This window comes from Stegostoma tigrinum, chromosome 25, assembly GCF_030684315.1.
Source record: "Stegostoma tigrinum isolate sSteTig4 chromosome 25, sSteTig4.hap1, whole genome shotgun sequence".
Lineage (NCBI taxonomy): Eukaryota > Metazoa > Chordata > Chondrichthyes > Orectolobiformes > Stegostomatidae > Stegostoma > Stegostoma tigrinum.
Window position 1 is genome coordinate 36,033,951 of NC_081378.1, and position 15,083 is coordinate 36,049,033.

A 15,083-nucleotide genomic window follows, 5' to 3' on the forward strand; every position below is an offset into this window, starting at 1 on the left:
TTCCATTTCAAAGAAGCACAGAACTGCTGTGGTGCAAAAGGAGGCTATTTGTTTCAATTTGTTTGCACCAGCTCTGTAGCAACCATTATGACTGTCATTCACTTGCTTTGTGTTCATACCCTTCGCATTGTTTCCATTCAAATAATCATCTAATGCCCCCTTGAATGTTTCAATTGACTCGGTCTCCACTACACTTCCAGACGGTGCATTCCTGACCTGAATCATTTGTTGTGTGAGAACCTTTTTTCTTGCATTTTATTTGCTGTGTTTGCAAATCACTTTAAATCTGTGGTGTTTCATTCTTGATCTTTTTACAAATGGAAACGGTTACTGCCGATCCATGCTATCCACGTCTTTCATGGTTTTGAAAACTTTCATCGGATATCCTCTCAGCCTACTTTTCTTCAGGGACCCCTAACCACACCAATCCATTCTCCTAATTGAAGGCGCCTATGTCTGGAACTACTTCTGTAAGTCTCTTCTGTTCACTCTCTCTGACGCTCACATCCTTACTGTAGTGCGGGACTTAGAAGTATGTAGAAACCTCCTGCTGATGTCTAGCAAGTCTGAGGTGTGTGATTAATATTTCTTACTTTTTTTTGGACTGGTAGCACATACGTTTTGGTTTATTTTGGAATGGCTTTTAAAGGTAACCAAATTAGCCTTTCTGGAACCATAGTTTTAAATCAGTTTGTGTCAGAGCAAGTGACTGCAATACCTCCTGGAGTGTAAATATTTTGTTAATATCGTGGGGGTTTCTGACAGGGGAGAGAAAATATCAAGCCATTAAATTTAGCAGAATCGTGGCTGAGCAAGTGCCCCCGTTGCATTCAAAGGTTTTTGGATGTAGTTCAAAGGAGAACTTGCTAAAGTCAAATGCAAATATAATTTCTCCTAGAAAAGGAAATAGTCCCAAGCAGTTAATGTCATAACTTACCTAGCGTAGGATTCAGTTTGTGGAAATTTCCAGAACAGCAGTGTTTGGTCAGAGAGATCCAGATTTTTAAAAGACTGAGAAATGTTAAAACTCTCAGTTGTGCGAGTATTCCATGCATGGAGCAAAAAGACTTCCCAGCTGAAAAGGTAGGACTTTGGGGTTCACCTGTGATTTGGCGACCAATAGATTTTTTCTCTCATGATCACTGCCCATTTCTCTAATATGTTTTATCAGCTGGCCTCTGAATCTTCTGTATTCCACTTAGATTTCTGTTTTATTTTCTACCTGCCTTATATGCACTTTTTTCTCATTTATTTTAATTTCTATCTCTTAATGCTATGACCCCTGGGTTTATTTATCCTCCCTTTGCATTTTAAGGAAATATATCTTGACTATACCTGAACCATTTTCTGTTCAGCTACAGGTTTTCTTGTTGACCTTTTGTTTCAGTCTGTCTGGCCCATTGATGCCCATTCTTGCTCTAAGGAAGTCAGCAATGAGTTCAAGAACACTCTCCTAGTTAGTTGTTTTTACATTGGTCTGCCTTTGGCCATCTGTAATACCATCTTAAACCTTAGAATTCAATCAATATTGCTATAATTGTAGAGTTTTACAGAATGGAACATGACCCTTTGGCCTATTTTGCCTGTGCTGATCATCAGGCACCTAGTTACTCTCATTCCATTTTCTGGAACTTGACCAGTAGCCTTCTCTGCTGTGACATTTCACATAATGAACTAAATTCTTATTGAATGTTGAAATGATCCCTCAACAACAAATAATCTATTTGTTACTCCTCACTTCAAAGAATTAGGTTCAACAGTGCATCCTTTCTAGGTAGACTGGGCATAAACTGATGTGAGAAAAATGATTAAATACAATCTCGGAATGTTTCCCCGTTAATGCTACCACTGTTTCAGTCTACATTCAGGTACTCAAATTTCTCAATTATTACCATTCTATAACATCAGCATCTCTCTGCGATACTCCTGTATATCTTCTCCTTTTATAGCTTCCACCATGTGTCGTGGTCTTCACACTACAGCACATAATGTAATTGTACCCTGTTTGTTCTTTAGCTCCTGCAGATTGATTCTGTTCCTTGAATCTCTGGGATATCCTCTTTTCCCAGCTCAGCAATCCTGTCTTCAGTCAAAGCTAATATCCCTTCTATTTTCTATCCTTTTGTATCTTTTCTGATTTCCTTGTACTCAGGAAGAAATAACATTTAGACTTGCCCTTCCATGAACCAGGTCTCTGGTATCGCTACAAAATCATATTTCTGCATGGCAATAGTTATTCGCAGAATCTTATCGACTACACTGTGTGCTATCTCGGACATGCATGCCAACTCTGATCTCCCCTACTCTGTCTATTTTCTGTACTAATGCTATCAGTTCCTCAAAGTAATTTGCCTGTCCTGTTTTTTAGTTCATTGAATCTATAATAATCTTTCACCTCTTTAAACAGTTTTGCAGCCTCGGCTTTCCATACATTTTTTCTCTTCTCCTTCGGAATTTTTCTATTTTTGACTCTAAAGCACTGTGCATTTGATTTCCCTTCATCCCATATTTAGCTTTTTTTGGCACAGTGCAAGTCCCTTTTTTTCCCTTCCTCCTCCACCCTCAAAATCTTACGCAACATTAATCCTTCCATCAGCTGTCTCTGTCTGTGACTCATTGACAATACTTTCGTCTGTTTTACTTGGAAATTCCTTTCCTCTTGAACCCTGCTACAATGCTTTGGAATGTTTCCTGTATTAAGGAAAACTGTAAATGCAAACTGTTGTTTCTGCTGAAGGCATTTGAGCTGTGATTCATGTGTTCGCTCTTCTAATGAGCATAAATTATTTGCAGTTCTGCCGTTCATGAATAGAACTGAATATAAATCGTACCTGACCAGTGCCATTTATATGATGTGGGAACCTGCCCAAATGCACAATAAGCATGTCACACTTTACCACTAACTGAACTTCCTCCAATCATCAGGTAATTGAAGGAATCATTAACCGATGCTCAGTTTAGGTTCAGTCACTGCTGTTAAGCTTCCTGTTAGAAGAATCATGATCCAGAGCTGATTGTTAGAGCTGATTGAACTATCTTTCAAATGCACTATAGAAACACAGTAAGTTGACATCAAAAGCACCTTCCAGTCCTACATCCAAGATCAAAATGTCATTCTTGACAACATGAGAACATTCCAACACAGCAGAGGTTTGAGCAAACAATCCAGGCTGATATCTTAATGTACTGCTGGCTACATTAATGGTAGGGGCAGAGAATGTAAGTTGGAATTTGCACTTTCAAGTGGATACAAAAGATTCTGTGGAACTAATTAAATATTTCTGCTGTTGTCCTGGCCAATATTTATCAAAATAAAATGAAGTATTTTATCAATAACTTAGTCATTGCTGTTTGTAGGATTTTCCTGTTCCAATTGTCTGCTACTTTCTCTAAATTGCAACTGTAATTACACTTAAATATTTAATGGGTTGTGGAATGCTGTTGTGACACCTTGAATCAATGGAAGGTGCTACGTGAACATAAACTGTGCAGCAACGAAAGAGCCATTCAGTACAGCTGCTCTTTGCCAGTGTTTCTTCCACGTTTCAGAGACAAAATACCTAGAGTTTCTTCGTTACCATTGTTACAGCTGCTCCATCAACTAAAAAGACTTTTTAAAAAACTCAGGGGGAAGGCATATAGCACAAAGCACCTGAGGGATTGGCATTGAACTGCTGTTTACTCAGACCCATTAAACACAAAGATACTAGTTCGTATTGTGCTGTTGCAGCTGGTAAAGATTTCACTTGTTACCATGATTATGATTGTGAAACTAACAGCAATTTCTGGTATCTGCACATGAGCAGGTTAACATGAAAATACAGAAGTTCCTTCTATTTCACATGCTGCACTGTTGCAGCCCCTGTAGCTGGAGGCCTTTTAAAATCATTTGAATTGATATGAGCTCTGTTTTTCCACTATTAATCTCAACGTAAAAGCCCTTGAAAAGGTTATGCCTTGTTGAATGAGGATCTGCCTACTTTTTTAATTGCATGGTAAATTCAAAATTACAATTGAACAACTTCTCTGGCCTTGAAAATCTCTAATTTATACTTGTAGAATATTCTATTTTACCTTCTGCTTGAATATCATGTCTAGCTTGCCATTTTTTTTAAATTCCACTTTGAAATCATTTAAAAACAAAGAATAACTGGTGCAATTTACTTCTGTGTTTACCTTTTTTGAGACTGCTTCTAAGTGATTGATGACTTAGTTGCTTGGTGACATCACTGGATGCTGCAAATACCTTTTAACTGATATTGCAAAGAATTTTACATGGTTATAGGTGAAAACTTAATAATTTGCTTAACATCGTTCAGTCTGTTAATTAGATTACATTAGATTCCCTACAGTGTGGAAACAGGCTCTTCGGCCCAACAAGTCCACACTGCCCCTTGGAGCATCCCACCCAGACCCATCCCTCTATAACCCACACACCCCTGAACACTACGGGCAATTTAGCACAGCCAATCCACCTAGCCTGCACATCTTTGGACTGTGGGAGGAAACCGGAGCACCCTGAGGAAACTCATGCAGACACAGTGAGAATGTGCAAACTCCACAAAGACAGTCACCCGAGGCTGGAATTGAACCCGGGTCCCTGGCGCTGTGAGACTGCAGTGCTAACCTCTGAGCCACCCTGTCACCGTAATGTCTTTACCTCAGATTGAAATGAAACGTGCTCACTTTGTTAATTGTCATAGCACGTATTTAGGGAACATCTGTAAGGCTGGGCTGTGGAAGGAAGGAGCTGTAAGGTTTAGTAGTTAATAAATTCTGTCCACAAAGGAGGGTTATATTGGTTTTCTGTGCCACCGAAAGGCTTGAAGCCTGGTTGATGTTGGTAGCAGAGGATGTTTGCATAAAGATGAATGTAAGAAATAAGGAGTTTGCTTCAAATGGAATGATGGAAATTGAGTTTCTTTTGAGCAAAGTTACAGGAATCATCTGTCAAGTGTCGGGATATGATTTCTTAACCATGTCCTGTGAAGCAGCACCTTATGACAAGTGGAAGAATTCTTTGTAGATACTGAAACTTCCTGAGCAAAGGAAGAAATTAAGATCCAGCCCTGCTATTACCACGTTCTACTAGACACAGGATCTGTTGTGGAATGTTATTAGAACTGAGGGCTCAACTGGGGAAGGCTTAGATGGTCAATTATAATTTCTAGACAAAATGGCCTGTGCACCTAGTTCACACTATAATAATTTGAGAAAGCAGGATGGTTATTCCTTGGAAGAATATCTAATGGAATTTGACAGGCTATGCACAAAATTCCATAAACTCCACTTAACTCGGTGCTTTCTGTTAGATTGTTTGACTGTGCTCAAGGGCCAAGCATAGGTATTAACTGGAATTAGATTGTCAGAAGGAAACACACTAATGTCAGAAAACCTTTAAAATTTCTTTCTGGGAAATTTTCATTCACATTGGCCTTCAATGGTCACAGCAATATGAGACTGCTGCCCAGGTACAGTGTCAATACTAACAGAAGATTGGAACAAAATGCAGTTAGTATTGTGATATCTCTAGCAATTATAACAGAGCCAAGAATTACTGAACTATAACGGAAGAATGAACCTCAAGTACACCAGGGCATGATCAACAAAGAGTTTTAGATGTCACCTGAATTATGGTGATTATGTAGTGAATGGTCCTAAATGAAATGAAAAGATGTTTGAAATTCAGCATACCATGAATGGCCAGAAGGAGATGTTGGTGATACTGATTAGGCAGATAGAATTATGAAAGTCGCAGGAAGCCTCAGACCAATAATGAAGGTTTTAATAGCTGTTTGGTATTAGAAAACTTAAGTGTTGCTGGAACAAGGGACATGTTGTCAAAATTTCTTAGCTTCCACTTACAAGCTAAGTCACAAGAATACCAGTGCAAGGGGAAAAACAACATTTAAAATGGTGATTAACAGTTTATGACCAAGCATTTTTTTCTAAGTTTTCAAACAGGCAGGTTGTCTCTGATTTGTCAGGGCACAGTCCTGAGAAATAAATCAGTGAATGGCTGTCATCGGTTTAGTTGAGTTGAAACAGGCACAGTGCATGTATATGTTCTTTTGATTTTCAAAGAACAGGACCTTGTGTATGAATATATGTCGATTGCAGGGCATAGAATAGAATAAAAAGAATAGAATAGAATTGACTTGCACAACTTGTAGTGGTGCCCAACATTAGATGGGATTCTGTAGTTGGACAATATTTCTTGAATAATCCTGAACATGCTAAGAATTTCACTGTCACTCAATTTAGGTTTGCCAGTTGGGCTTGGAATTGTTAATTGTGAATCATCGTTAAGTGGGGCATTCTCCATGGCAATGCCTCTACCAGTCAGTGTCCACTTGAGTGGCATGGTGGATCAGTGGTTAGCCCTGCTACCTCTCAGCACCAGGGATCCAGTTCCAACCCCAGGTGCGTGACTTTGCGGAGTTTGCACATTCTGCCCGTGTCTGTGTAGGATCCTGCTGGGTGCTCCAGTTTCCTCCTACAGTCCAAAAATGTGTTGATTAGCTGTTACGGTCATGCTGAACCGCCCCATAGTGTCCAGCGATGAGCAGACTAGGTGGAATAACTGTGGGGTGATGGGGAAAGGGCTGGATGCTCTTTGGAGAATTGGTGCAGAGTTAATCGGCCAAATGGCTTCTATCTGCACCGTTGGGTTTCTGTTTTATAAACTTGTCAGCCAGTTGGCCTTCCCCTTGAATGTCTATCCTTATGAAATATCCTAATGAGTTAATGATGAAAAGCTTTGACTATATGTAACTTTTTTTTTAGTAATGCTAATGAATATTTTAGTTGCAGTCTCATACACTTGTGCTGTGTTGGACTGGAGCTGCATGTCCACATTATGTGGCGTGGATTAGTAAGAAAATGTTACTTAGATTCTTAAAATAATGAAGATCAAAGTGAGACAAGGAACCTGAAAGTACCAGCTGCCTCACGTTTGGGGATGACGATGTGCTGAAATCGGTAAAATGTGGTGATTCTCTATAATACAAGTGAGGGTGTTGTGTCAAATGAAAACCCCTTACTGTTGGACAGACAATCTGAGCAAAAGGCTCAAATAAAACTGGGCACAGAACACAACAAAGTAAATGTTTTTTGAAGCCTAGTAGATTTATGGTTTACCCAATCTGGATGTTGTTCTTTTAAGAAGACTTGCCCTCTTTGATCAAAACATGACACCAATACTACTGGCATCAAGAGGTAGAAAATCAAAGGACAAAAGATGTATCATCTGAAAGCTACACTCTGCAGTTTGCCTATTCTTTTGCAAGTTAAATATTCTACTGGAGGGTGCAAGAATAAGGGAGAATGAGTATGCTAAACTTAAAGAAGAGATTGGCAATAAATGTGATTTATTTCAAAACAAAAGGAGGGGGTAACATCACCACCCATAGTGAATCTCCAATCAGCAAGAAACCAAAATTCCTTCAGTGAACAATAGACATAGAATCCCTACAGTGTGGAAACAGGCCCTTCAGCCCAACAAGTCCTCACGGATCCTCAGAGCATCCCACCCAGACCTGTCCCCCTGTAAGCCACCTCATCTACATATCTCCGAACACTGTGGGCAATTTAGAACAGCCAATTCAGCTAACCTGTGTATCTTTGGACTGTGGGAGGAAACTGGAGCACCCAAAGGAAACCAACGCCAGACACGGAGAGAATATGCAAACTCCACACAGTCGCCTGACGGTGGAATTGAGCCCAGATCCTTGGTGCTGTGAGGTAGCAGTGCTAACCACTGATCTCCATGCGGTGAGGTGTGTGGTAAGGGAAAAAAAATTCTCTTGCACTTCATCGATATGGCAACTACTGTGAATCAGGCTACAATAACATATAATAAGGAGAAATGAATAACAGTGGACAAGGTCATGAAGAATTCATAGGGACAGGCCAGAGGCATTGGCTCAATTCTTAAATGGCAATGGCAATGGTGATGTTGAAATGAGATAGAAGGATGAGTAGAGATTACAGTTTTATAAGAGCAAAGACTATGGGACAGGCTGGGAATACCTGGAGTGGTCAGAGGAGCCCTTATGTTTGAGAAATTTCACTGGCTGACCACTAGTCACTATAATACGTTAGTGAACTTACCTTGCTAGTGTGAAGAAAACATTGGAAAGAAAAGAGATTTCTAAAACTAAGTGGGTTGAAGCCATCTGCTATTGTCTGTTTTATAAAGAGAGATGCTTGCCCCAAGAAGTGAAGATTGATCTTCTGTGTTATAATGAGAACGTGGAATATTGTGTCCAGGTTATCAACAACTATATTTTTCTTCAGCTGTATTGTAATTGTCTATGTGTGTAAAATTATATTTTGTAAAGAATGGGGAATATGGAATTTGTTAACACTTGGTCACATGATAATGATTGGCATACAAGGGAAAACACAGTTATTTCTTTGATTAGTTTTGGAAAGATTGGTATAAATAGTATGAAATTAAAGAAACAAAGGACTTTGTTATGTCGGGTTCGTGGAGTTATTTTGTAATTAACCTGTTCAGAGGTGTAATTACACACCTCTGGAGCAGGTGGGACTTGAACTTAGGATTCCTGGCCCAGAGGTATGGAATCTGCATCATAAGAGCCCTAGTTTGTTAGAGTAAGTATTTCCTAATCAACTCGGTCAGAGATGTTATTACACACCTCCAGAACAAGTTGGGCTTGGACCTGACCTCCTGGCTCAGAAGTAGCGATGCTACCATGTGCCTCAACAGTTATTTCAGTGCTGGAAAAGCCGTTTGACAATAATATATAACAGTTACTTTTAATCACCTGCTGGGGACCTCTGGGGCAAATAGGGCTTGAACCTAGGCCTCCTGAGTCAGAGGCAGCGACATTATCACTGCACCACCCTTCAAGGATTTGTCAGGTTCAAGAAGAAATGGGTGTTGCCCATTAATTACATAAAGAGAACACTGTAACACTTGGGGTGGAGGGAATTCTTTGGTCAAGTCAGTAAGCTGTAACCACGACACAATATCTTGATTTTCTGTTGCTGGCTTGGACAATATTCCTCGCCCCACTGATATTGCTGGATTCTTGTGAGCAGTTTTTCTTGAAATCAGTTGAGCATGATCACTTCACTTATGACCCCAAAATCTGGGTCAAGATATGCTCTAACTCTAATTCACTTTAAAAAAAGCTCATTTCCATCAAATTTTAAATGGAGACCCTTTGCAAGTCTCTGTTACTGAAATGGAAGGGTATCATGCATCATGTGTTTGCATTTATTTTCAAGTTATGTTTCAACAGTGCTTTTTTTGTGCCAGTTGTGCACTAAATGATTGCTCTTCATTCAAACTCACGACTGTATTGACATACCAGAACATAAACATTTGTAATTTTTAATAACTGCAAATTATTGGGAGTGCTCATTTATTAAAAAAAGCACTATGATTGTTAAACTAAAAACCATTGATACTCAACATTTAATCTCTCCCATGAGTATTGTTTGAAAGATTGTGTTGTTCAATGTGCCATTAAGCCTTTCAGCTCATGTTTGCTGCTCAGATTAATCATCATTTCTTGCCAATGCAATAATTCACTGTTAAATGCATCATAAATATATCATCGTCTCCATGCTTTTTTTCAGGTGGAAATCTTTTACGGGCAACACATGATGCAAAATTCTGTACTTGAGATTAAAATTTTATCCCTTAGCAAATTGTAACTCAGTCATTGCTTTCTTTTGTATATATTTCTTTGTAGGTCACAACATAGCATTATTTTTCTGTCATGTTTTAATTTGTTTTGTTCATGCTAATATCTAGTAAATTGATAGGAGATGCATGGTAGTCTTAGCTGTCTTATCCAGTTCCTCACAATGCCCCGTTCTACTATTCGATATTTAATGTGTGGAATACAGTGCTGAACCATAAGTTTACATTTACTTTAGTTTCATGTTTTTTTTCTGGAAGAGTCACAGTTTGAACAGAACTTGCTGTAAAATGATGACTCACTTCCTCAAAGTGAATCATAATATTATGGAAGGAGGTCATTCATCCCATGTTGCTTGTCCAAACACTTCGATCGAACTATCGAACCCCGTTCATTGTCCTGTAAATTTCTGCTTCCGTGTACTTATTAAAATCCCTTTCAAAAATTCCTGCTGCCGTCGCCAATGGTTTCTCCTTATTCATAATTTTCTGTCAAAACTTTAGTTAACTTGTGCTGCTTGAACGTAAGAAGCCCAGCTTTTTCTAGTCACTCCGCATGACTGAAGCTCCTTTAGCGGGTACACTCTCACCTCTGAGTCAGCAGATTGTGAGTTCAAGGCTAGACTTGAGCACAAAATTTTAAGTCGACTCTCCAGAGGGACCGATGTTCTCTTGTGTAGGTACTGTCTTTTAGGTAAATACACTGGACTGGAGTAATGTCCATACACTGAAATGGACATAAAGGATCAAAAAACAGAAGACACAGTTAGACTTTTGTACCTTGCATTACTTAACTTTCAATCTCTGGCACAAAACAGATGATCTAGTCTTTATGTTTGCAGTTTGTGGGAGGTGCAAATAATCCGTCACGCGCTGTGCACATTAAATATTTTGGAATTATATTTTGTACTGTGTTTGATGTATAATTTAGTGTATTTTCTAAATACTTCAAAAAGCATAATCTAAAAGCACAGTATTAGTGTTCACACACAAATTGACAGCACTCACCTCTACGTCACCACCACTCTCTCTGTCATCCTCCAATGTTGCTAAATTGTCAGACTGCTTAGGGAACATTCCACACTGTGTGAGCAGAAATTGCTTCCAAATAAGTAATGGGAAGAGTGAACCTACTGTTTTCTGTTCACGCTTCAAATTTTGATCCCTAGCTATGGAATCCATCCCCCTCTCTGTTGACTAAGCAAGCCTGTTTACAACCTGGATACAATATTTGACATCAACATGAGCTTTACATTACATCATTATTATGATTACCTGTTTGCACCTCTAATGTGATGCAGCTCAACTGCAATCCTGCTTCAGCACAACTGCTTCTGAAACTCTCTTCCCTGATGATGTTACCTTTGGTTCTAACTGTTCCAGTGCATTTCTGGTCAGTTTCTGTTCTATGGGCATTCCAACTCACTCTTTTACTGTGTGCACTGCTGCTTATGATGAATATCCAAAATCTACCTCTTTGACCCAGCTTTGAGCTCAGTATCGTAATTTGAGATATTTTGGGTGTTTTATTGCTTTAAACGTACTACATAGGTACAAGTTATTGTTGTATTTCACTGGGATTAAGCACTTTGGCGTGACATGAGCTAGTGAAAAATGCTTTACAAATGCAAGTTTGCTGTCTTCTTTAGATTCTGCATGGCTCTAATGTTCAATCTGAGCGGTTGAAGAGATTCATTATTGCTTCTCTTGTTCACGTAGATCTCAAATCTCCAGTAGAGGGCACCAAGCTGAAATGGATTAAGAAATATCCTAAATTGCTGCACAAATGTGTGTGGAACAGTGTATAGAGCTATGAGGATATTGAAGGGCAAGCATCATTCATCTGCTGCTGACTTCTAAAGAAAAAGCTTTTCTAATCCTGTTTATTTCTCTCACCTGGTAACCGCTGTCTGATACCATTCATAGTTCTTTTCGATCAGGCATCAATCCTCCATTGTCCTTTTCTGAGGAAATAACATAATTATATGTGTCATTTCTCATTATGTTTCTCACTTCCAATTTCCCTTTATCTGTTTAGATGTACAAATGTGTTATCACCGTACATTTCAGCGTGGATCTCGCACAACCCCAGCTGCTTTGCTTGTGTCTCATTTTGAATCTGCTCACAGTGGTAATGTTGCCCTCATCAAAGACATGAATGACATTCAGTTACAGTGATGCACTTTCCATATGCTTCTTCTCTCTAGGGTATGAGAATGATCACATTATTCTCTCTCAGCACTTCTATTCCGTTATCCAACTCTGGGCAACTTCTCTGACATGGTCTCTCTCCAATTTATCTAAATACAACGTGCATCTCCAGCTATCACATCTGTTCCTTTGCTGCGTACAGTTACGGCTGAAATTCTCCATGGATCCGTATCCAACTGTTCTGCATTTTGATGCTCCATTAAACTGCTTTCAGGCATGGTCACACATTCCATCTTTGACCAAGCCAACTCTGCAGTCTAACTAGCTAGTTGACGTTTTGTTCTGATTGTGTCAAAACTTCTTGCAACGAAGCATCAGGAGCATCAAGTTTATCATTTCTGTTCAGCCGAAACTCCCTCGACCTTGCCCTGTTCAGGCTGACCCAACCCTGAAATACCTGAGATCCCATCTATCCCAGAACTAACCCTATCCTCCTCCAGTTTGATCACCTCCAGCCTAGATTTCTCTACTTTTCCCAAGACAATGCTTACCAATTTCTGATCTGCAGTAGAAATTCTTCTCCTGAATGTTTCAAAGATGCACACGTGTCATGCAATTTTTGGGGGAGAAATTAGACAGCAATATTTTGATTTCTGTGTTTGACTGTGTGAAAACTGGGAATTGCCTTCCCATATTCCATAATCATTGAGAGAGCTGTTAACCCAATATTATCATTAACATGAGTCTTTCACAATTTATCCTGCATCTGTACTCTATTTTGCGACATTGTAATAACCAAATTTTGGATGCCAGACAAAATTAATTAGATAACAATATGAAACATGACTTCAAATTAATGTTTCTGGAAAATATAATCCAAATTAATTAGAGTGTGATGTGATGACCTAAGCTCATAAACTTAAAAAGATGTTGACACTGTGTGTGGTATGATCCCTCTTACTCTCCAAACTGAAGGAGAAAATTTAAAGGCCAACATAGTTTAACTGTGTGATAAAACTGGGAAGAGATTGACAGCATCATCATAGACATATTTCATGGGTGGCTGACATTGCATTGAACAAAATGTAATATGGGAACTGGATAAATCTGGGTCAGGTTCAAAACATGGAAGTAATATCTGAGTTGTTATTAAGTAATCAACAGAAGGAAAAATAAGTTACATCAAATGGTTGGTGAGTCAAAAGGAGCATTTCTAAGTGGGAATATGGTTTAGGGGAAGAAGATGGTGGTGCAATGCGATCTGGGCAATTGTATCTCCATGAACCTTTTTGCATCTAGCCAGATGATTGCCAGATGGCAGAATGCAACAGTTCGTTAGCAGCTAGATTAGAGGTTTCAGGAGCAGGGGATCACTGGCTGAAATGATGGGGACATTCACCAATGAGAAGTAAAGGCGCAGGGAGCAGAAAAGAACCCTGGCTGACCAAACCTAAACATTGCCTCTGGAATTCAAGGAGCACCTCTGCTTCAGGTAATCCCATGGAGGAAGTTAGAAAAATAACTTTGTCTCTTCAGGTCTTGGATCTTCCTTTCAATGGTGTTTATGGCTTTCATAACTGTTGAAGATAAGAGTTAAATGACATTTGGGCCCAAGGAGATAATGGGAACTGCAGATGCTGGAGAATTCGAGATTACAAAATGTGGAGCTGGATGAACACTGTGTTCATCCAGATCCACACTTTATTATTTGGGCCCAGTGATCTTTTCAAGTTATTGACAGCTGCAGCCCATGGGTTAAAATGAAAGATGATTCAGTTCAAGATTGGACCTCATCCACTTTGCAAGCCAGACATGACTAAAACCCCGCCCTCACCCATGTGTTAAATTTCAAAAGCTTGTTAGGTTGAAGGAAGAGAGGAGCTAGAAGAAAGAAATATGACGGTCTCAACCAACTTGCAGTTGACTATTTTTAATGTTTTCTTGGCAAAGTCTACAGGTATTTCAGTGTATAAAAGGCTTAAAGGGTTCTTAAAATAGGCAAAGAAGAATTAGATCAATAATCCTGCTTTGATTGCTGATGAGCAAAAATTCAAAAGAAGGAAATTGACTTTGGCAAATATCCTGTTGTATCGTTTGAAGTCAATCTCATTAAATTTCAAAAGTTAGGGAGGGTTGCATAATCAATGTAGATGACTGTGATGAATCATAGAGTCCCTACAGTGTGGAAACAGGCCCTTTGGGCCCTACCAGTCCAAACCGACCCTCAGAGCGTCCCACCCAGACTCCCGCTATAACCCACCTAATCTACACATATCTCGGCACTATGGGCAATTTATCATGGCCTGTCCACCTACCCTGTGGGAGGAAGCTGGAGCACCCGGAGGACACCCACGCAAATATGGGAAGAGTGTGCAAACTCCACACAGACAGTCGCCTGAGGGTGGAATCAAACCCAGGTCCATGACGCTGTGAGGCAGCTGTGCCAACCACTGAGCCACTATGCCACCCGAACAGATGTTCACCAAGTTAATCCACAAAATCCCTCCAGTGTAGATTCAGGCCATTTGGGCCTGACTAGTCAATATCAACTCTCTGAAGAGCATCCCATCCAGACTCTCACCTCTATCTGTCTACCCTTGTAACCCTGCATTTCCTGTGGATAATACACCTAACCTATACATCCCTGGACGTATGGGCAATCCACTTAACCTGCACATTTTTGGACTGTGGGAAGAAACCCCTACAAGACACAGGGGGAATGTGCAAACTTCACACATTCAGTCACCTGAGGCAGGAACTGAACTGTGTCCAAGGCACTATGAGGCAGAAGTGCTAACCACTGAGCCACCATGCTGAATCCCTCTTGAGCATACTTCTTTTTAAAAGAAAATGCACAGTTACTGAAGATGTACTGCTGAGAAAGGACCTCATCTGTAAAAGATTTTTGTTTGTTGGGTTAACACCCATTGAAAGCTCTTAATTTCCCTTGAGAAGGCAGTGCTGAGCTACCTCCTTGAGCTATGGCAGTCCATGTAGCATAGCAACGTCCAGAATTCTGCTCAAGAAGAATATCAAATGATTGCAAATCAATTAGGTGAGTGAATGGAGGGAAATTTGCAGGAAGTGTTGTTCCCATGTGTTTGCTGTCCTTATCCGATTATGTGGTAAGGTTTCAAGCTTCGGAGATGCTGTTGAAGAAACCTTGGCAAGTTAATTCTCAGTATATCTTGTAATGGTGCGCACCTGCCACCACTGTGCAGTGATAGAGGAAGTAAATGTTGATGGGATAATAAGC

General features: G+C 39.8%; 1 protein-coding gene across 16 annotated transcripts in view; it reads left to right on the forward strand.

Moving 5' to 3' along the window:
- anks1b (ankyrin repeat and sterile alpha motif domain containing 1B) overlaps nucleotides 1-15,083 on the forward strand; it is a 766,097-nt gene that overhangs the window by 363,035 nt on the left and 387,979 nt on the right. The window contains exon 1 of one of the 16 annotated variants that reach the window (XM_048554448.2): nucleotides 315-470. The exons of 14 other annotated variants lie outside the window; for them this stretch is intronic. The gene's annotated coding sequence lies outside the window, so the exon portion shown is untranslated. Of the gene's footprint in view, nucleotides 1-314; nucleotides 471-498; nucleotides 572-15,083 lie in introns of those variants that run through there. One more of the 16 variants, XM_048554449.2, reaches the window with a different exon arrangement.